Genomic DNA, 23733 nt, shown 5'->3' with positions numbered 1-23733 from the left:
ATTTTTACTATAATTGCACAGTTTTGGCAATAGGATAAATGAGGGGGAGCAGAGAGAGGAGGAGAATCATGCCCACTGATGCCTTGAGACTGCCAACATATCAGAACTGAGTGGAAAGGGCCTATTGAACAGAAGTCAGTAATGGAAAGGCAACAATATTGAAAGCTATGGATAGTTTTTACCTGTCAGTGAAAAGGTGCATCAAAATAATGGATGGAATAAAAAGCAGAAGTGGGGCAGACATCTCATTGTGTGATAAGTACAGCTAACAATACTATTATCCTGGTGAAATTATACTTCTCCAACTCCATGTGATAAATTCCTCAGTACCAGGAATTCAGCAAGTAACCAGCTTTACAGCTGAGAGAAAGAATAAGAGCTTATTTTATTTCAGTTTCTTCTGAAGATGTAAAGTAGAATGGAAAGGGAAGCTTAGTTTTCATGAGCCGTTTCCAAGCAGGAGGCAAGAGTGCAAATTTTCCAGTTTTTGTGACCTTAGCTTTGGGCAAGAGGAAAGACTTTGTGCTAATCTCCAGCTAAGCTAGTAGAGCAACAGCTTGTGACAATTTCCAAAGCTTAACTGATGAGACAAGTAGGCTAGTTTGAATTCTCTCATATCCCTGAGTAAATGAGAAAGAATTTAGCTGGCTCTGGGAATCACCATTTCACCTAAGATTTCTCTTTTGATTTCCAAAAAGAAAAATACATTCTCTGTGAGTGCCTTTGAATAATAAACTGTCAGCACCTGTGATTTACATGTAATACAAATATTTATTGACATTGTTGTTCAAAAATGGGGTTCAGGTATATGATATCCTGGTACCTTGCCTGTCATGAGGGAATGGAAAGTCCTTGTTTGGAGTCTCATCTGTCTCTCCCTTGAAACAGCAATAGGCAAGGTCACAGGTGGGACACAAGAAATTCCATATCAGCCAGCAACCAAGTATTTACCAAAATCTTCAACTGGCAGCCAATCATTGGCAATCATAATAAATTATATTTCGAGCCATCAGAAATCCCATCACTTTAGCGTAATTTCCCATTGTCCCATTGAAAATGGAGCATAAAATCCTATCACCCAAGGACAATCTATTCCTCATCTTAATATCCCATCACCGCCTCCTGCTCAAACTGCCACAATGGGATTTACTAAGCCCATTAGGGAGAGTCAAGAATCTGACTTGAACATATGAGGCTGCCTTACACCAAGCCAAAACAGTATTCAGAGCACTGAGTAGCACTGGCTGTCCAGAATTTTACACATGAGTTTTTCCAGGCCAACCTGGAGATGCCAATAACTCTCTGCAAGTAATGCATCTGCTGTGGAACTAAGCTATATCCCTTCTCAAATAATGCAACACTTACGGTAAATTCCTCTGTTGCTTATCTTATGCTTTCCAATTAATTATGTATTCTATTATATTCAATAATTTGTATGTATATTGATCTTTGGTCTCTGTGTGTTTGTAAACTACTCCATAAAGTATCTGTGAAAAGATGTATATGGCGAATATCATACTTCGATGTGCATGGTTTCCTCCATTGTGGTGATGAAGCTTTTTCTTGCATGAATTGTTTTGTTTTGTTATTGTTTATTCATTCAGTCGTTTCCAACTCTTCATGCCCTCATGGACCAGTCCACGCCAGACCTCCCTGACGGCTGTTGCCACCCCCAGTTCTTTCAAAGTCACTTCAAAGATACCATCTATCCATCTTGCCCTTGGTCAGCCCCTCTTCCTTTTTCCTTCCTTTTTCCCCAGCATCAATGTCTTCTCCAAGCTTTCGCATCTTCTCATTATGTGTCCAAAGTACTTCATCTTTGCCTTTAATATCCTTCCCTCCAGTGAGCAGTTGGGCATTATTTCCTGAAGTATGGACTGGTTTGATTTTCTTGCGGTCCAAGGCACTCCCAGAATTTTCCTCCAACACTACAATTCAGACACGTCTATCTTGCTTCACTCAGCTTTCCTTATGGCCCTGTTCTCACATCCGTAGGTTACTATGGGGAATACCACTGCTTTAACTATACGGATCTTAATTGCCAGTGTGATGTCTCTACTCTTCACTATTTTATCGAGATTGGTCATTGCTCTCCTCACAAGAAGTAAACATCTTCTGATTTCCTGACTGCAGTCTGCGTCTACAGCAATTTTCATGCCCAGAAATATAAAGTCTGTCACTGCCTCCACATTTTCTCCCTCTATTTGCCAGTTATCGATCAGTCTGGTTGCCATAATCTTGATTTTTTTTTCTGTTTAACTGCAACCCAGCTTTTGGACTTTCTTCTTTCATCTTGGTTATCAGGGTCCTCAGCTCCTCCTCACTTTCAGCCATCAAAGTGGTATCATCTGCATATTTAAGGTTGCTAATGTTTCTTACAGCAATTTTAACCCCAGCCTTGCATTTGTCAAGCCACGCACATCGCATGATGTCGTCTACATACAAGTTGAATAGGTTGGGGGAGGGTATACAGCCCCGCCATACTCCTTTCCCCATCTTGAACCAGTCTGTTGTTCCATGGTCAGTTCCTACTGTTGCTACTTGGTCATTATACAGATTCCTCAGGAGACAGACAAGTTGGCTTGGTATCCCTATACAACCAAGAACTTGCCACAGTTTATTATGATCCACACAGTTTTGTACTATTGACTTTTGTATCTGAATAGTACAAACACTCACCCTCTTGCCTCACAGTGCTGTTATCTCAAATTATTTGTCAAACTCCTCTTTTCTGTTGAAAGGACTTAAAATCTCTCTGGTTAGTTGCGAGCAAAGTCTAAAGAGCTTTTTATGCAGTAAGCCTTGCATTTGAGTGTTTGCAATAATCTACATGAATATGCCACTAATACAAAAGAAAGCAGGGAATTGTGCCCATTGCTTGCAGTTCTACATGTTTGGAATTGTATACTTAAAACTGATTGTACAAATCCTTCAAGCTGTGTTTTTACGTATTCTTTAATGTCACCCTTTTTAAGCAGAGCTTAATATAAACTCCTTGTTGTTCCTGGGTGGATGTGCAATGCTATATTACAGATATACTGTTTATATGTAAACCATTGCATGACAGTCTTTTTTTAAAAAAAGCCTTGTCTGCTGCATTTTAAATAGCAACAGCTTCTATGGTGGAAACACATCAAAATGTGCCTATGTATTTTGGCTTATATCAATACCCATTCACCTTTCTGTTTTCCTTCTTCCTTTCCATCCCTTTTTCTTCATGCTATTTTTTCCGTCCTCAGTTTTGTTGCTTTAATTTAAAATGTAAATTCATCAGAATAGAGACATACATTTCGTTGTAATTTAGTCTACTATGAATGGAAAGAACCTTGCTCAATGTTGGCAGCATGTTAAATTGCCACCTATTGATACTTTGTGGACAAGACAAGTGTAAGACATTCTATGTATGTTTGTGTAAGTACCTACATGCTGCCTGTCAACTGATGGCGACTCCATGAATTTCATAGGTTTTTTTCTATAGCACTGCTTTAAAGAATGGAATTGGTAGAAGAAGAAGTTTAAACACTAGGGCTCACATTGGCCATCTGTTCTGAATTCAGCCGGCTCTTAGAGCCATGGGAAAATGCCATTCTCCTCCATCAAGAGGATAAAAGGGACACTGGGATAAGCACATTGGAAAAGTGGGCAATTCACCAAGTTGTTTATTCTAAGAAAGATTTCTTAACGTATTCATAGCCATACCTGTGGAACAAGCTCATGATAGTGTTCACAAAAGCATTTAGATGTATTGTGAATGGTATTGACATATGGTGTAATAATCCTGCTTTTTAGGCAGTGGGCATTTTTAACAGTCTGGAAGATAGAGCTTTCTCTCTGTGTGCCTATCTTGGGCCCTCAGCCTTGCCGTGTCTTTCAGTAAGACAGTGAGAACATCCTTTATCTTCCTCCATCTGGTATCGGGCTATATACCACCACAAGCTTATATCATGGTAGAAACAATGAAGACTTGAATTGCTCACACCAAGACAGCATGATCCTGTTATGTCTGGTATAGAGTAGAAAGATAATAGGTGCAGTGAGGCCAGTCCACGTCTTCTCCATCTGTTCCTATTTAAAGCCAGTGTTGCAGTTTCATTCCATTCGAGAGTGATTAGCCAATTATCTTTTCCAAGTGTATGCCTAGAGAATAATAATAATAATAATAATAATAATAATAATAATAATAATTGCATGAATTTACTGGTTGTATGCATGCATATTTACATGTATATTTTGCAGCTATACCTTAGCAAGCAAAGATGTGCTCCTTGACATTAGCTTTTGAACAGAAAATTTGAAACAGAAATTGTATGGCAAGAAAAAAGAAACTTTTGGCAACACAACTTTAAAAATTAAACAAACTTTTAATTCAAAAGTAAGAATTTTCATGCATTAAATAGGTCAGGTAAGCTACAAGCTTTCTGGGAGCATTTGAAGGCTCCCCGCCCAAGCAATCTATTTAGGGACAAAAAAAAAAATTCTTTCACTTGCCACCACTTTTCTTATGACTTCAATTTTTATGGCCAATGTGCCCGCGGGTGACTGGTGAGGCAGGCTTATCTGCTTTCTCCCTTTTTGCTGCCTGTTTGGCTGTTCACACAATAATTCTATAGGCAGATTCAGTCAGATTGACTACAGCAGAATCTCAGTCTTTCCCAGCACAAGTATTTATTGCATTGTATATTGCATACAATGGGCCCCTGTTGGCACAGCAGGTTAAACCGCTGAGCTGCTGAACTTGCTAACTGAAAAGTCAGTGGTTCAAATCTGGGGAGTGGGGTGAATTCCTACTGTTAGCCCCAGCTTCTGCCAACCTAGCAGTTTGAAAACGTGCAAAAGTGAGTAGATCAATAGGTACGGGATCATCGGGAAGGTAATGGTGCTCTATGCAGTCATGCTGGCTACATGACCTTAGAGGTGTCTATGAACAACACCGGCTCTTCAGCTTAGAAATGAAGATGAGCTCCATCCCCTAGAGTCAGACATGACTAGACTTAATGTCAAGGGAAACCTTTAACTTTACCTTTTAAATTGCAGACATTCTTCTGTGACCCAAAACTAAAAAAAAAAAATCTGTTTCTACAGTTTTCTTTTCTATCCTGCATAATTGAGGTATGCCTATAAATTCCACTCACTTCTGGGTTAGAGTCATATAAGAAGTTATCTACATTTTATTTAGAAGTTGATTATAAGGAGCCCATTACATTTTATAGGGAAGCTCATGCAACAGATCCTCAAAGAAATTTTTAAAAGACAAGAAAATGAAACACCACTTTAAGAAACTGAGGACAGAGAAGTGGCAACAAGAGCTTGCTCTTTGCTGTTCAAAATGACAGACACAACTGCATTTCTCCTGTGACACTAGGAGAGTGAAAAGCCGCTTCAGTGATAGAATGGAAAATATTTTTTCCAAATTAACATTTACATCTCCTGAAACATGTTACAAGAAATTATCCTAGGATTCCACTTCAAACATTTAAAAAAGAAATTGTGCACAAACCAGTGTGCACATTTTGTAATGTAAATGGCTACAGATCCACATAATTGATCAAAATATGCCCAAGCACACTTGAGTCAGCAGGATGTATACATTCAGTTCAATCAGGCCTGTAGCCGGGGGGGGGGGGGGGGGTAGGGGTTCAAGGGCTTAATTTTAACTGGTTAACCATATCCCCATGCTAAATCTATGAGACGCAAAAAATTAAAAGTCCCTCCAGAACTGCAAGCACTATCTCAAACAAATATTGACAATTTATTCACACTGTCATTACTTGCAGCAATAGCCAATGTAGCAACCACGTTGGGGGTGTTGAATGCTCTCATTAAGGAGGCCAGACTTGGTGGAGGTTGTTGACAGGGGCAGAGCTACAGGCTATTGAAGGCTGCTCTGCCCCTTGCTGTGCTCTTTGCTTCAGTTCAATGCATAAATAAATGTGCATTTTAGGGTGAAAATGTTTTAAAATAATATGAATATCCAGACTGCTCAAACTTCCGTACAGTGGCCCTTATTTCTCATGCCAGTAAGGTAATGCTCAAGATCCTGCAAGGAAGACTCCAGCAATACATGGAGCGAGAGTTGCCAGATGTTCAAGCTGGGTTTAGAAAAGGCAGAGGAACGAGAGACCAGATTGCCAATATCCGCTGGATAATGGAGAAAGGCAGGGAGTTTCAGAAAAACATCTACTTCTGCTTCATTGACTATTCTAAAGCCTTTGACTGTGTGGATCATAATAAATTGTGGCAAGTTCTTGGTGGGATGGGCATACCAAGCCACCTTGTCTCTCTCCTGAGGAATCTGTACAAGGACCAAGTAGCAACAGTCAGAACTGACCACGGAACAACAGACTGGTTCAAGATTGGGAAAGGCGTACGGCAAGGCTGCATACTTTCACCCACCCTTTTTAACTTGTATGCAGAACACATCATGCGATGTGCGGGGCTGGATGAATGCAAAGCTGGGGTGAAAATTGCTGGAAGAAACATTAACAACCTCAGATATGCAGATGACACCACTCTGATGGCCGAAAGCGAGGAGGAGCTGAGGAGCCTTCTAATCAAGGTGAAAGAAGAAAGCGCAAAAGCCGGGTTGCAGCTAAACGTCAAAAAAACCAAGATTATGGCAACAAGAATGATTGACAACTGGAAAATAGAGGGAGAAACCGTGGAGGCCGTGACAGACTTTGTATTTCTAGGCGCAAAGATTACTGCAGATGCAGACTGTGGCCAGGAAATCAGAAGACGCTTACTTCTTGGGAGGAGAGCAATGTCCAGTCTCCATAAAATAGTGAAGAGTAGAGACATCAGACTGGCAACAAAGATCCGCCTAGTCAAAGCCATGGTATTCCCTGTAGTAACCTACGGATGTGAGAGCTGGACCTTAGGGAAGGCTGAGCGAAGGAAGATCGATGCTTTTGAGCTGTGGTGTTGGAGGAAAGTGCTGAGAGTGCCGTGGACTGCGAGAAGATCCAACCAGTCCATCCTCCAGGAAATAAAGCCCGACTGCTTACTGGAGGGAAAGATACTAGAGACAAAGTTGAAGTACTTTGGCCACATCATGAGGAGACAGGAAAGCCTGGAGAAGGGAATGATGCTGGGGAAAGTGGAAGGCAAAAGGAAGAGGGGCCGACCAAGGGCAAGATGGATGGACGGCATCCTTGAAGTGACTGGACTGACCTTGAGGGAGCTGGGGGTGGTAACGGCCGACAGGGAGCTCTGGCGTAGGCTGGTCCATGAGGTCACGAAGAGTCGGAGACGACTGAACGAATGAACAACAACAAACCATGTTGTTGTTGTTGTTGTTCATTCGTTCAGTCGTCTCCGACTCTTCGTGACCTCATGGACCAGCCTACGCCAGAGCTCCCTGTCGGCCGTTACCACCCCCAGCTCCCTCAAGGTCAGTCCAGTCACTTCAAGGATGCCATCCATCCATCTTGCCCTTGGTCGGCCCCTCTTCCTTTTGCCTTCCACTTTCCCCAGCATAATTGTCTTCTCTAGGCTTTCCTGTCTCCTCATGATGTGGCCAAAGTACTTCAACTTTGTCTCTAGTATCTTTCCCTCCAGTGAGCAGTTGGGCTTTATTTCCTGGAGGATGGACTGGTTGGATCTTCTCGCAGTCCAAGGCACTCTCAGCACTTTCCTCCAACACCACAGCTCAAAAGCATCGATCTTCCTTCGCTCAGCCTTCCCTAAGGTCCAGCTCTCACATCCGTAGGTTACTACAGGGAATACCATGGCTTTGACTAGGCGGATCTTTGTTGCCAGTCTGATGTCTCTACTCTTCACTATTTTATCGAGACTGGACATTGCTCTCCTCCCAAGAAGTAAGCGTCTTCTGATTTCCTGGCTACAGTCTGCATCTGCAGTAATCTTTGCACCTAGAAATACAAAGTCTGTCACGGCCTCCACGGTTTCTCCCTCTATTTTCCAGTTGTCAATCATTCTTGTTGCCATAATCTTGGTTTTTTTGACGTTTAGCTGCAACCCGGCTTTTGCGCTTTCTTCTTTCACCTTGATTAGAAGGCTCCTCAGCTCCTCCTCGCTTTCGGCCATCAGAGTGGTGTCATCTGCATATCTGAGTTGTTAATGTTTCTTCCACCAATTTTCACCCCAGCTTTGCATTCTTCAAGCCCCGCACATCGCATGATGTGTTCTGCATACAAGTTAAAAAGGTTGGGTGAGAGTATGCAGCCTTGCCGTACGCCTTTCCCAATCTTGAACCAGTCTGTTGTTCCGTGGTCAGTTCTGACTGTTGCTACTTGGTCCTTGTACAGATTCCTCAGGAGAGAGACAAGGTGGCTTGGTATGCCCATCCCACCAAGAACTTGCCACAATTTATTATGATCCACACAGTCAAAGGCTTTAGAATAGTCAATGAAGCAGAAGTAGATGTTTTTCTGAAACTCCCTGCCTTTCTCCATTATCCAGCGGATATTGGCAATCTGGTCTCTCGTTCCTCTGCCTTTTCTAAACCCAGCTTGAACATCTGGCAACTCTCGCTCCATGTATTGCTGGAGTCTTCCTTGCAGGATCTTGAGCATTACCTTACTGGCATGAGAAATAAGGGCCACTGTACGGAAGTTTGAGCAGTCTTTCGCATTTCCCTTTTTTGGTATGGGGATATAAGTTAATTTTTTCCAGTCTGATGGCCATTCTTGTGTTTTCCATATTTGCTGGCAAATGGCATGCATCACCTTGACAGCATCATCTTTTAAGATTTTAAACAGTTCAGCTGGGATCCCATCATCTCCTGCTGCCTTGTTGTTAGCAATGCTTCTTAAGGCCCATTCAACCTCACTCCTCAGGATGTCTGGTTCTAATTCATTCACCACACCGTCAAAGCTATCCTCGATATTGTTATCCTTCCTATACAGATCTTCTGTATAGTCTCGCCACCTTCTCTTGATCTCTTCAGCTTCTGTTAGGTCCCTGCCATCTTTGTTTCTTATCATACCAATTTTTGCCTGAAATTTACCTCCAATGTTTCTAATTTTCTGGAAGAGGTCTCTTGTCCTTCCTATTCTGTTGTCTTCTTCCACTTCCATGCATTGCTTATTTAAAAATAGTTCCTTATCTCTTCTGGCTAACCTCTGGAATTGCGCATTTAACTGGGCATATCTCCCCTTTTCACTGTTTCCTTTTGCTTTCCTCCTTTCTTGGGCTATTTCCAGTGTCTCAGCAGACAACCATTTTGCCTTCTTGGTTTTCTACCCCATGCTAAATCTATGAGACGCAAAAAATTAAAAGTCCCTCCAGAACTGCAAGCACTATCTCAAACAAATATTGACAATTTATTCACACTGTCATTACTTGCAGCAATAGCCAATGTAGCAACCACGTTGGGGGGTGTTGAATGCTCTCATTAAGGAGGCCAGACTTGGTGGAGGTTGTTGACAGGGGCAGAGCTACAGGCTATTGAAGGCTGCTCTGCCCCCTGCTGTGCTCTTTGCTTCAGTTCAATGCATAAATAAATGTGCATTTTAGGGTGAAAATGTTTTAAAATAATATGAATACCCATGCAGGAAGAAGAAACACTATCTTATAACCCTATATGAAATTAAGACGTGAAGAAAATTCTGGTGGGAAGGAGAGAAACATAAGAAGACTTTCACATCTTACTGCAAAGTAGAAAAGGATTAGGAAGGGTGTGTTCTTTCTCATTCCAAAATGCTTCCCTCCCCAGCTGCTATTTTTCTTTTCTTTCTTTTTTTTAAAAAAAAACAGGGCTCAAATTACATAACTATGTGGAATGTGTACTCAGACCCCAAAACATTTTGGGACAAAAAAAAGATAACGGCTTTTCTGTGTGATTTGAGTAGTTTTTAGTTAGAGAAACTGGCAGGCAATCTTGTGAGCTGGGCCAAAGTTGCTCCTAAGTCATGGGGATAGAGTAATTATATGGGCAAAATACTGTATAGCAAAATAAATCCCAAGCTTCAGAACATGCCAAAGATAATGTGGGAACTGGCCCTCCTTTATCTGGCAATATGACTTATTTTGCTATTAATGTTAATCACAGTTTTGCTTTGCTTCAGTTTCTTTCTGTCAAGTTTGTTTTCATAGCAATGTGGGCCAAAACTGAAACTAACATAAGCAAACAGTTTCACCGTATCAATATTTTATAACTGTTAAAGAGAGAATTTATCATAAGAAAGGTTTTTGCTAACACAGAGTTGGTGTACCTTTTTGAGTTTATGGTCCAAACTGGATAAGTCAAAAGCTTCTCCTTCCAAAGTGTTTGTGTGGAATGTTGTGAACATGAAGTGGCTGCTAGTTTGTTTCAAGTCACAATTCAAAATGTTGCTTACGACTTATGTGTGTATGTATGTCACCTGTCAACTTAAGGGAACCTCATGGATTTCATAGGGCTTTCTGGGGCAATGAATACTCTGAGATGCTTTGCAATTTCCTTCCTCTGGAAAATAGCCTACAACACCTGGTATTTGTTTTCTTGACTTCGGCTATGCTTTGGCAACTAAGTTTACTCCTTGATCATTACTTGTATCTGAACTGCAGACTTGTTATAACAACTCTGACTGATGACTCTTTCTTATTTCACCCTTCATCTTGTTGGATAACATATTATTGACCTAGACAGAATTAACTGCTCAACAGCTCTTGCATTTTAACTATCTGATTTCTGGGACATTTGCTCACTAAGCTGTGTAGGACTGAATATCAAGCCCATTGTATTTTCCAAGTGAAAGGCAGAGATGGAACAAGCCCTGAAACTCAGCAGCAAGGCAAACAGACAACAAACAATAGCCTTGTCCAAAGGACCTACCATGTCCCAGCACTGCTTTCCGTCCAACCTACTTACAGCACAGGTCAAGACAGATAACATTTATTTCAAGCATCAGTATTTTATGGAACTTCATTATCTAATGCATATGTGGTAATTCTTACCTGATGTTTATGTGATCAGTAGATAATGGAGTCCAAGCTTGTTTTTTGTTTTGTTTAAGACAATATTCTCAGGGTTTAGCATTGTGTGTAACCATAACTTCTGGTTGTTGGCCCTGGGAACATAATATTGCAGTTAGAGCATTCCTAAGGTAAATGTTTCCCCTTGATATTAAGTCTAGTTGTGTCTGAGTGGTGATGCTCATCTCCATTTCTAAGCGCCGACGTTGTCTGTAGACACCTCCAAGGTCATGTGGCCACCATGACTGCATGGAGTGCCATTACCTTTCCGTCAGAGAAGTACCTATTGATCTACTCACATTTGCATGTTTTGAACTGCTATGTTGGCAGAAGCTGGGACTAACAGTGGGAGCTCACCTTGCTCCCCAGATTTGAACCACCAACCTTTCGGTCTGCAAGTTCTACAGCTCAGCAGTTTAACCTGCTGGGCTACCAGGGGGCATTCCTAGCACAGGAAAAATGGCAGAGACCAGCCAACAATACAGGCTACAAGGAGATGTCAGCTATTGTCAAGATGGAGTTGATCAAGCACACTAAAATAGATCAAAATGCAGCTGAATCACTAATTCTGATTTTGTGCCAACAACTGGAGAATAGGACAAATCCAATGGGCAACTGAGGTGTTTGAGCACTTTAAAAGGCTGTCTCAAATGGAATGCATTGCAGTTATCAAAATGGGTTGTAGTCAACAAGGCTGGAGTCATCATGGCCAGATCAGAAATTTCCAGAAATATTTGCCATTAATATTTCAATGGTATTTGAAATGTCTAGGTGTTCTTTTGATTGCATTTTCAGACATCCTTGTTCCTCTATGTACTTACACATGATTACAAATTCAAAATATATACTCCATTTTCAAAAGAAAAGCTGCTTTGAATTCCCCATTATTTTACAAAGAAAATTATTTTATGGTGTCCTATGTGAAGGGATTGTTTGTTATTTTATTTTTAAAAAAATCTATGTCCTCAGATTTATCTGCTACCCTAACAAGTTGCTTTTTTCTCTGTCTTTCCACAAATCCCAGTTTCATTTACTCCTAGTAGCTGAAACAACAGAAACATTTGAAGAACTACAACAAAACAAGCATGACAACAATTAGAATAAATTACTCCAGATCCAGAGTTTTACCTTATTGCCATCTAATCATTTTGGAAATATTTATTAAGAAGATGCTTTTTCAGATGGGTGTATAGTAGAAGCTATGAGAAAACTATTGGAAGATGTTTCAACTTGCACATGATGTACATTTGCACTATCATTTTTCTATCTTATACAGTTGGTGTGGAAAGCTATTGGCAGTGGAAGTACATTTCAAAACTGTCATGAAACTTGGAGTGCATTGCATATTTTTGGTAGTGCGGTATGAATCAGATCCAGAAAAATCATGTTGCCAGTTATAGCTTGATAAGCAGATAGGAATCAATATGGGTTATTTAGTTGTTCCCAAACAAAGGACTCCAAAGTGCACTTGGATGAAAAATGCTGTCTGGAGGCATGTAGATTCCAGTGCTCTTCCAAGAATTTTACATTCTTCCAAAAACATTATTTAAGTGGCCCAGATCCAATACAGATATAAATGAGGGAGCCATGTCATTACTACATAGAATAAGTAATGGTTGGCTTCTGTTACTGTAATAGTTTTCCTCTCCCCAAGCAGTGGGGAGAGAAGAAAACAGTTTGTCTGCCTCCCACGAGGGAGGGAGGGGTCACGTGATCCCTCCAGGATGCAGAGGGCGTGGCCTGCTATGCAGGCGTGAGCCCAACAGGCGCATTCCGCGCTTGGAAGCTGGTGAAGTCAGACGTGCGCGGGAGACGGGACCAGGGTCCAAGGAGCAAGAAGAGGCGGTAAGCAGAGAAAGAAGAGAGAGAGCCGAAGATCCAAGGGAAGAGGAAGAGAGAAGAGTTCGGGAAAGGAAGAAAAGCGGAGTGGAGAAGGAAGAGAAAGAAGAGCCAGCGCCAGACGTCGAGGATACCCGCAGGTCTGTTGCGGGGATGGGGGGCTGGGGGTTTCGCCGCCTTCCCCCTCCCCCCCCCCCCTTATCTCATCCATGGGAGTCGGCGTTGGTCGGGGACTTTAGGGACGGGTGTTGGGCCCAATTTTTTCCCCTGACTTGGCAGAGGCTGGGTGGGCGCTCGACCGCGGGCGGGGGGTTTATTCGGGGGTGCGCGGGCAGGCTTCACCCCCATATCGCCCAATCCCCCCCCCTCCCCGCCTCCTCCGCCTTGGGAGCTGCCGCTTGCCGCGGCAGGGCCTTCGCGGCTGGCGGTGGCGCTCGGCTCCGGCGGAGTTTTTTGGTGGGCGGTCCGGCCTTAATGTTTGAGCTTTGAGCCCGGGGCCTGCCAGGGTGCGGCGCCGGGTTTGGACCCCTATCCCTCCCCCCCCCTCCTTTCAGAGTGCACGGCGGGGGGTTTTTTCCCCCCACCTATGCTCATCGCGACACGTGCGGTGGCCCATTTGCGGGCCAGGTCGCTGCTCGTGTGTCGGGCATTTACCAGACTGGCTATGCGGCGCCGCCGCGGCTTTGCTCGCGGGGTGCTGCCCGGCGAGCTTTTGGCCGCGTGAGGGTCGAATAATTAAGTTAGCAGCGTCGTTTGGGCCGGCTGTTTGGTGCGAGCGGGCGCCAGTTATTGGGCGCGAGCGGGCGCTTTTTTGGTCTTGGCCCAAACGGGCGCTATTTCGTTCCAGCGCGAACGGCCGCCAGTTATTGGGCGCCACTTTGTTTTTGGCGCGAACGGGCGCCATTTTGTTTTGGCGCGAACGGGCGCCATTTTGGGTCACTCTTTAGTATGGCGCGAACGGGCGCCATTTTGTTGGCGCGAGCGGCCGCCACTTTGGCTGCTATTTTGTTTGGGCGCGAATGGGCGCCATTTCTTTTTGGCGCGAACGGGAGCCATTTTGTTTCACCCGCGCCAGCGGTCGACACGCGCTGGCGCCATTTTGTTGCGGCACAAGCGGGCGCCATTTTTGCAATGCACTTGCAGCCGCCTGTGCTATATTAATTCATCTAAGACTGTTATTTGCTCGAAGGTTTTTTACTATAAGAAGACGATAATAGATAAAATATATATATAAAAAAAAAAAAAGGAAAGAGAGAGGCCAGGATAAATTGGCCTGGGATAGAGGAGCTTTTGCAGGTGCGGATATGTATTTATGCGTGTACGCATATATATATATAATAACATTAATAAAAAAAAAAAGGGAAATATGTTTTATATATATATGTGTATATGTAGGTATATATATATATATGCTGGGACCAAACCCACAAGGCTTTTGATATCCAGCTGCCGACTTGAACTGCGGCGTTAAGCCAATAAATGCATAGACATATATAGATATATATATATTTACAGTGGTAGACTGCAGTTTATCAAGTGCAGAGTGAAACTTAAATGCAAAAGTGAATAGATCAATAGTCCCACGGGGCATGGGTTATGTTACATAGTTTTGGTTAAACGCAAGGAGGAACCTAAAATGTAAATGTGAGTAGTTCAATAGACCCCAAGGGGAGCGGATTATATACGGGCAGGTGCGCATACCACTTGCTGGCTTGCGAGGATCCTAAATTACAGGTGTTACCAGCTGACAGTCAGGGTCGGCTTGCAAAGTCAGTGTCATAGTAAAACGATGCGGAATTATGCCGGCTATAAAGGACACTACTTGGCATGTTCTTGTGGATGACGAAGCCAATTTTAATTTTCTTGCAGGAATGGCGCCTAAGAAGAATGTAGGCGGCCCTAAAGGAAAGGGACCCGCAAAGAAGACTTCGGCGAAGCGCCCCATTTCGCCGCGCGCCTCGTCATCTGAGGATGAGGGCATTTCGGCAGAAGACCTTGATGCCTTAATTGCTAGAATGGACAAATTTGAAAGGGAGAGGGGGTTGGCGGTGCGGGAGGCTGGGCCGCGCCCGGCGCGGAGGGCCAGCAGGAAGCTAATCTTTAACAACTTGCTTTCTCGCATGTCTGTTTTAGAGGCCGGAAAAGGAGCCGAGGCTCAACGAAGAGACCAGGCCGGCTCATCAGAGACCATTCAGAGCGAGCAAGACCCCCCTGCTCCAGAGTCACCTCTACCACGAGCTGTCGAGGGCCAAGAGGGTTCCCTTGCTCCTGTGTTACCCCAGTCACATGCTGGCGAAGGGCAAGAGGCCACGGCCGGTGGTGCATCAGTCTTACCTGGCCCAGTCCATGTGGCGTCGCGGCGTCAAGCAGCCAGGGCGGTACAACAGCCCATGGCTGTGACAACGCCAGTCGAGTTGCCAGCTCATATTGCACCAGCGGGCGGGAGCGCGGCAGCTACGTCAGGCCACGCAGCACCTCAAGCCGTGACTCAGGACGGACCTTCTACGTCCTCAGGTAACAGCACCACACTGGTCTGGCCTTGGGGCAGAGACCAGACACAAAACATTACACTTACTGGCGCTGAGGTGCCCGCAGTCTCAGCCGGAGGGTCAGCCGCAAAAGCTGGGCTTTGGGAAGCCACTTTGGCCCCTATATCATTAGAAACAGCGAGGACAAGCGAATCGAACCAATTCTGGGGAACCGATAAATGGGTGCTGCCGGTAATCACAACAGCGGCCTCAGCTTCCCTGGGTTCCCATTTGTCCCAAAAGACCATAGATAAGATTCTTAGAAACGAATACATTGACATCTTTTCGCTGTATTTTAGGGAGTTAGAAAAGAAAGAAAAAGAGGACTTGGACGAGGAAAGAAAAGAAAAACTTAAAAAAAGGAGGGTAGAACAAAATTGGAGGAATTGGATAGCGTGCTACACGATATATGCTTCATTGCTGGTAGAAGCTCACCCTTACAGGGCCAAGTCCCTTTTCAAGTATCAAAACATAATATATGGGGCTTACGTCAATTACTCAGGACAGGCGTGGCTAGTATATGACAGCCGTTTTCGTGCTGAGGCTGCCACAAAGCCTAATAAGCGTTGGGACCTCATCGACAGCCAGCTGTGGATGGAGGTAATGAATTCAACCAGATCAGTATCTGGTGAGAAGGCCGATAGCGGCCACACCATCCAGAATGCAAAATCATTGCAGCCCTTTCGGCAGGGAAGCCCAGCACAGCAGATGCAAAAGCAAAAAAGTATGTGCTGGGAATTTGCGGCCCAGGGAGTCTGCGCACGCAAGAATTGCAAATTCCAACATGCCTGCACCATTTGTCAGGGAAAGCACTCAGCTAAGAGTTGTTTCAAGGGAAAACCCTCACGAACAACGCCAAGAGAGGCCCAGTTCAGCCGAAAGAATCCGGCTCAACTTAGCGTTCCAAAAGGGCCCCAGCCCAATTAAACTGGGGCCCCTTAGCTGGTGGCTAAAAAAGTACCCTAATAGAGCCGCTGCAGCTTATTTGCTTCACGGATTTATGGAAGGGTTCAGAATCCCGGCCCATGGGCCACGTTTCCCCGGTTTATCACCCAACTTAAAGTCATTGCTTGGTTTTGAAAACATAGTTAAACAGAAGATCGAGAAAGAGCTAAAAGAGGGTAGGGTGGCTGGTCCTTTTACTGCCCCACCCACGGCTCAATTTAAGGTTTCCCCGTTGGGAATAGTCCCCAAAAAAGCCATCGGAGAATACCGCCTCATTCACCATTTGTCCTATCCCAAAGGGACATCGGTGAACGACGCCATTCCCGATGAGCAATGCTCGGTTAGCTACACTTCATTTGATGCAGCCGTACAACTGGTGCGGCGTTACGGGCCGGGAGCTGAGTTAGCCAAATGCGATATTAAATCGGCATTTAGGCTGCTCCCAGTACATCCGGCTGACTTTGAATTGTTGGGCTTTCAGTTTCAAGGTTCGTTCTACTTCGATAGGGCGCTGCCCATGGGGTGCGCGGTGTCCTGCGCAACCTTTGAAGCGTTCAGTACGTTTCTTGAATGGGCAGTAAAAACAAAATCGGGCCTTAGAGGTGTCGTACATTATTTGGACGACTTTCTTTTTGTAGGGGAAGGCAATTCAGGTGACTGCCTCACCCTACTACACGCCTTTCAGCAGTTAGCGCACTCCTTGGGTGTGCCTTTAGCGGAAGAAAAGACTGAGGGTCCCCTCACAGCGTTGACATTTCTAGGAATAGAACTGGACACTGTTAACCAGTTTTCCAGGTTGCCTGTCGAAAAAGTGATAGCTTTAATCGACAAAATAGAACAATTTGTGTTACAGCGAAAAGCCACCCTCAGAGAATTCCAACAAATAATTGGTCATTTAAATTTCGCTTGTAAAGTTGTTGCACCAGGGCGGGCTTTCCTTCGGAGGCTGTGCGACGCCATCTCTGGCATAGCATTGCCCCACCATCGCATCAGGCTGACGTTAGAAATAAAGGCAGATTTGGACATCTGGCTGCAATTCCTGCGCCGCTTTAACGGAGTTTCCTTCTGGCGCCAGGAGTTGCTGATACATAACGCCTTACAAGTCGCCTCAGATGCATCGGGCGCAATTGGATTCGGAGTTTATTTTGAAGGACGCTGGTGCGCTCAGAAGTGGCCCGAGGAGTGGCACACTCTAGGCATTACATCTGATCTGACCTTTTTGGAATTTTTTCCCATTTTGGTAGCGGTCTACCTTTGGGCGGATAGGTTTGCCAATTCCACGGTCCACTTCTGGTGCGATAACATGGCCACAGTACAAGTTATCAACACACTCACATCCAAATCACGTAGGGTTATGGGCGCTGTTCGGCCATTTGTGCTGCAATGTCTTAAATTTAATGTCTTGTTTCGCGCATTCCATGTCGCGGGGCTTAACAACGCCTTGGCTGACGCTCTGTCTCGTATGCAGATGGAGCGGTTCAGACTGCTGGCACCCGCCGCGGACGCCTTCCCGGAACACATGCCAGACCATCTCTGGAAGGCTGGAGTGACGAAGCGGCATTAGGTATGAATTTGGCGCTAGCCCCTAGTTCGCGAAAATCATATGCCAGGGCGATACAGGAGTTTTTAGATTTTAGAAAGCATTACAACTTACCTGAAATCATGCCGGTACCTTATGATCAGTTGACCCAATTTTGTGTATATCACAAGAGGAGGGGCTTGGCAGCACAATCTATTAGATCGAAGTTGTCGGCGCTTGCATACTGGTTTAAGGCCCAGGGGATTTGCGACAGCACCGACGACTTTCGCCTGCAAAAAATTTTAACCGGATGGGCCAGACAGCGCGGGCATCCCAGGGATGAGCGACAGCCCTTCACGCCGGTAATTCTGAGGGGTCTTAAACAACTTTGGCCCAGTTTGTGCACAACACACTATGAGCAGCTTTTATTCCATGCGGCGGCGTTGACTGCATTTTTTGCAGCTCTTCGGGTGAGCGAATTGGTGGCGTTATCCAAAAAAGATACCTCACACCGCGCGCTCTTAGCTTCAGATGTCAAGATTTTTCAAGAGTCTATGGAAATCAGAATTAGATCTTCCAAGACTGACCAGGGCTCGAAAGGCCAGGTGCTCAGGCTCCTGAAATGCGGGGAGGACGATCTCTGCCCCGTGTTGGCCATGACGCGTTTCACGGCACTTCGGGGCGATGGCGGAGGTTACTTGTTTTGTCACCAGGATGGAAAACCGTTGACAAAGTTTCAGTTTTGGGCGATCACAGCCAAGGCCCTTGACCTTCTGGGTTTGGGTCACCTTAAGTTTGGGACCCACTCATTTAGGATTGGAGCAGCCTCCGCAGCAGCAGTGATGGGATACAAGAGTGAGGAAATAAAGGCCCTGGGCAGATGGAAATCTGGTGCTTTTAAAGGCTACATACGGGTAGTTTCCTCATAACTTGTTGTTATCGTTGCAGGTCGAGTAGGGCTGGTTCATAGAAGAAAGGTCCTGGTTTGCGGACACAGTTATGTGTTCTGGGCAAGGAGAGAGGCCCAGAGGACTGCCTTTGGCCAGCACTTGAACCTCGCGGCTACTGCAACCGTGGAATGGAGAGGCGTAAGAGGCCTTCGTTGGGACGGTTTGTGCCCCTTGTTGTTTAGTGCCAGGAGCGGGCCCCCTCCTGATGTTTTGGTTATCCACCTCGGTGGAAACGATTTGGGCCTTTTAACAGGCAAAGCCCTCTTTGTGCAAGCGCGGGCTGACATTAGAAAGATTTGGCGGACATGGCCCCGGGCACACGTCGTGTGGTCTGCTATTATACCACGTCGTAGATGGCTAGGTGGAGGCGACGTGCGTAGGCTGGAAAAAGCCAGAAAGCGGGTGAACCGGGCCATGCGTGTTTTCATGATCCATCAGAGGGGTCATTACATTGAGCACCCAGGCATCATACGTGATGACGAATCGCTATACCGTGCTGACGGGGTGCACCTTTCTGAAGTGGGCAACCAACAGTTTCTGTTGAATTTGCGAGAAGGTATCCAGAGGGTGTTGGAGGAATTGGTGGGGGATGGGGTCGAAATAGACATTTGACCCCAATCCGTGGCATAAATAGTTAGGGAAATTCCTGTTAGTCGGTGTGCACCTAGGGCACCCCTTTAAGGGGTGACAGGTCATTAAGTTGAACATTCACCTCCGTTAAAGGGTGAAGTGTTGTTAAATGGCCTTGAATGAGATGAGTCGGGAGGCGAAAGCTGGGAAAACAGACTCCTCATTCATTTCCCTTCATGGTGTCTGGTTTTAAGACCAGATAACCCAGGTGCTTCGCCCGGAAATTATCATTGGCGGGTAGCGTGGCTACCTGGGTTAGTTTTTCACCAGTTCCTGGCACCCTTAAGTTAGTTAAGAAGTTAAATAGGTAACATTAAATAAAAGTTGCCCAATTTCAATCCAAATATTGGTGTTGTGTCGTTTATTCTCGCGTTTTACTTCGGGGGGTGGTAGACAATAGTTTTCCTCTCCCCAAGCAGTGGGGAGAGAAGAAAACAGTTTGTCTGCCTCCCACGAGGGAGGGAGGGGTCACGTGATCCCTCCAGGATGCAGAGGGCGTGGCCTGCTATGCAGGCGTGAGCCCAACAGGCGCATTCCGCGCTTGGAAGCTGGCCCACCACTCCCGCCCATTAACAGTATAATTTGCGGTTGCCTGCGGAACCGGGTAGGAATTTTTTCCCCCTTCTTGATTTTTAAGGGGGGGGGGTTTTTTGCCTACCCTATACTGTTTAGGGGCTAGACAGAGCGGTGCGGTATTTGCTAAATAGGTTAGGCATAAATAGTTAGGGAAATTCCTGTTAGTCGGTGTGCACCTAGGGCACCCCTTTAAGGGGTGACAGGTCATTAAGTTGAACATTCACCTCCGTTAAAGGGTGAAGTGTTGTTAAATGGCCTTGAATGAGATGAGTCGGGAGGCGAAAGCTGGGAAAACAGACTCCTCATTCATTTCCCTTCATGGTGTCTGGTTTTAAGACCAGATAACCCAGGTGCTTCGCCCGGAAATTATCATTGGCGGGTAGCGTGGCTACCTGGGTTAGTTTTTCACCAGTTCCTGGCACCCTTAAGTTAGTTAAGAAGTTAAATAGGTAACATTAAATAAAAGTTGCCCAATTTCAATCCAAATATTGGTGTTGTGTCGTTTATTCTCGCGTTTTACTTCGGGGGTTGGTAGACAAATGGTAACATTCCAATCCGGTGGGAAGGAGCTGTAAGTTCAGCCATGCCTTTCCCATCACTGGCTAAAGCAACAACAAATGATTTAGCAAGGAAAGCTCTATGACTCCTCTATTCTTAAATTCCATTTGTTTGTTTTTAATCTTTTGTTCATTCATATGATTTCTATACCACCCAACAAAAAGAAATGTTTAAGACAGTTCACAAATAAAAGTTAAAACTATTAATTCATCAAAACATATTAGAGAAAGTCTACTATTGTATTGTATAGCATAGACAGCACAGTTGTGCCCTGAGCTATGCCCCATGAAAGTAAAAGTTTAGAAGTAGGTTATGGGTAAAGGCTGGCACCTACCTCAGTCTCAGCAACTGTATTCCTCCTTCTCCTGGAGAGCCACCCAAACAGAGTGACTGTACAAAACTTTGTCTAAGGCAGTAGTTAACAACCTAGGGGTCAGGACCCCTAGGGTCTTAGGAACCCCTTTGACAGAGAAAGCTGAAGATCTCTCCGCCTGTCCTCTTCCTTTTTGGAAATAGATGGCAAATCCTTCCACTAAAAGCCCTCCTTCGCTATGATTGGCTGACCTCTCAGTCAAGGGGAGGGCTGCTTCTGAGATTCCAAGCAGGGAGGGGAGAGCAGACATGCTCGGCACATGGCAATGTGGTGTACATGTGCGGACGAGAGAACATGAGAGGCTGGAGGGAGGCTTGCACAAACAAATCCCTTCAAGGCATGGGGGTTCTGTGTGGGAAGTTTGGCCCAATTCTATCATTGGTGGGGTTCAGAATATTCTTTGGTTGTAGGTGAATTATAAATCCCAGCAACTACAACTTCCAGATGTCAAAGTCTATTTTCCCCAAACTCCACCAGTGTTCACATTTGGCACATTGAGTATTTGAGTCCTCAGTGCTCTCTGGATCTAAGTGAACTACAACTCCCAAACTCAAGGTCAATGCCCACCAAACCCAGTATTTTCTGTTGGTCATGGGAGTTCTGAGTGCCAGGTTTGGTTCAATTCCATTGTTGGTGGAGTTCAGAATGCTCTTTGATTGGAAGTTAACTATAAATCCCAGCAACTACAGCTCCCAAATGATAAAATCAATCTCCCCCCCCCCCCCCCGAAAACACCACCAGTATTCAGATTTTGGCATATCAGGTATTTGTGCCAAATTTGGTCCAGTGAATGAAATTACATCCTGCATATCAGATATTTACATTACAATTCATAACTGTAGCAAAATTACAGTTATGAAGTAGCAACAGAAATAATTTTATGGTTAGGGGTCACTACAACATGAGGAACTGTATTAAGGGATCGTGGCATTAGGAAGGTTGAGGAACACTGGTCTAAGGATTTCCATATTTTCTTCATGGGCCCCAGGATACCCATGGATTCTAGTTATCTCATGTTGGTGCGTGAAAGGCAGGAGATGGTGGCTGCTACGATCAGCAAGGCAGAATTATTGGCTCGTTCAGGGAGCCCCCTCTGGCAAATCTGAGAATCTCACCTCTAGATGTTATGAAGACTTCAGGCTCATTCACATCTCCTGTCCAATGGAAACAGCACTTCATGATACAATTTCCTCTGAATTTTGCTCAGTGTGCTACTCTGATCAGATCTTGCAGACTGGGTGCTCTTATGGCTAAGCATGATAGTCAGTTCCTATCTACACTATCCAGCTGCAATTAAGATTTATCAGTCACAAAGCTGTCCCAGATTCACCATGTTAGCACACCTACCCATAATACTCCATACTGAATTCATATTGGTGACCAAACTCCAAATCCAGATCAGCACTGCTTTGGTGTCTCCTTCTCTGACACAGAAAGCGTGGGGAGCTGAACTGGTCTTGGGAATGTAGCTATGGAAGGTGGAAGCTGGAATTAAACCTTAGCACTCTTGGCAAGAGATGACACAAATGAGATCAGAGGAACAAAAACAGTAGGATGATGAGCTTGATTGGGTTTTCAAATGTGGTTGTGGGAGGTAGGAATTGGAGTTAAGATTTGCCATTGCTGGCAGGAGATGAGACAATTGGGGCACAAAATGGCAACACTTGCCACCCAGCATTCAGTCTTCCCCTTTCCCCCAAAGCCAGACGGATCTAGCTTATGAGCAAGTAACAGACTATTTTTTTTTTCTGGAAACTGCAGAGCAAGAAGTGAGTTTTGGTGTATCACATTAACGCCTAAAAGAACATTTTCACAGGTAAAGGGGCCATACATAACATGTCAGGATCAAGGCAGCTGCAATGTGAATTCAGAGTTTTTGTCTGTGTAGACGGGCCCTCAGTCAGTGTTCAAGCTCATGCTGGTAACGTGGAGGATTTTTTGTCTTTTAGGGCTTCAATTCAGAATGGCTTGGTGTGTGGGCAAGTGCATGCCTATGAAGTACGCGATCACTTGTCCTGCATCTGAAACATTTAGTATACTTCTTAAATGGGCCCTCAAGGTTTGAATGGACTTGCAGTTAATGACTCATTACTGCAATTATTTTTTTATTCATCTGCCCAATGGTAAAAGTAAATGTTGCAAGTTCCTGCAGGCTTTTTCAAAGGTTGCTGAAAAAGTTTGGGATCCTGTTGGTTCAAGACAAAACTGAAGGCCCTTCTACAAGGTTGATATATTTAGGCATACAGCTGGATTCAATCAAGGGTGTTTACCTGAAATATAACTGGTGGTATTTAATGATTTCGTTAAACAGACATTGTCTGCAAAAATAGCACACAGTGAGGGAGCTACAAGTGTGCCTCAGGCACTTCAGTTTTGCTTGTAGGGTCCTCTTCCCCAGGAAGAACATGTGTCAATCTGACCAATGCATCAGCTAGCACCAAAGCCTCGCAGCATGACATACATATATCTAAGGGCAGTATGGCTGAGCTTCTCGTTTGAATGGAACTTCTTCACATTTACAAGAAGTTTTTGCTATGCCAGAACTCATTATATGTAATCCTAGTACTTCACATTCAGTTAGGTATAGCTGGGAGTCTCAGCTTCAGGGTACTCTTCAAGTGTGCCCTGTGTTGCCCTGCTAGTTGGGCAACCTCAGGGATCTGCCAAAACCTATTTTATTTGAATTGTTCCCCATATTTGTGGCAGTCATTATATGAAAGGAAGAACTTCCTAACAAGCAAGTGCCATTATGGTTTGATAACCAGATGGTGGTAGGGATACTCAACTGCAGCTTCCAAATTGGAGAAGGACATTCACTTGGTGTGCAGATTGATTCTAGAATATTTGTGCTTGAATGTCTTGGGCCCCTTCTACACTGCCATATAAAATCCAGATTAC

The 23733-nt window shown here is 44.7% G+C and overlaps 1 long non-coding RNA gene across 1 annotated transcript in view; it reads right to left on the bottom strand.

The window, feature by feature from the left end:
* Positions 1-20950, bottom strand: part of LOC137095824 (uncharacterized) — a 35468-nt gene extending 14518 nt beyond the window's left edge. The window contains exons 1-3 of the long non-coding RNA XR_010908985.1: positions 20797-20950; positions 10900-11012; positions 3978-4137 (exon numbers count right to left, since the gene is read on the bottom strand). This is a non-coding gene — a long non-coding RNA (uncharacterized lncRNA). The remainder of the gene's footprint in view (positions 1-3977; positions 4138-10899; positions 11013-20796) is intronic.
* Between the last annotated feature and the right edge of the window lie 2783 nt (positions 20951-23733).

This window comes from Anolis sagrei, chromosome 1 (genome assembly GCF_037176765.1).
Source record: "Anolis sagrei isolate rAnoSag1 chromosome 1, rAnoSag1.mat, whole genome shotgun sequence".
Classification (NCBI taxonomy): Eukaryota; Metazoa; Chordata; class Lepidosauria; order Squamata; family Dactyloidae; genus Anolis; species Anolis sagrei.
The sequence above is the reverse complement of the archived record's forward strand: the minus strand, read 5'-3'. Positions and strand labels throughout refer to the sequence as shown.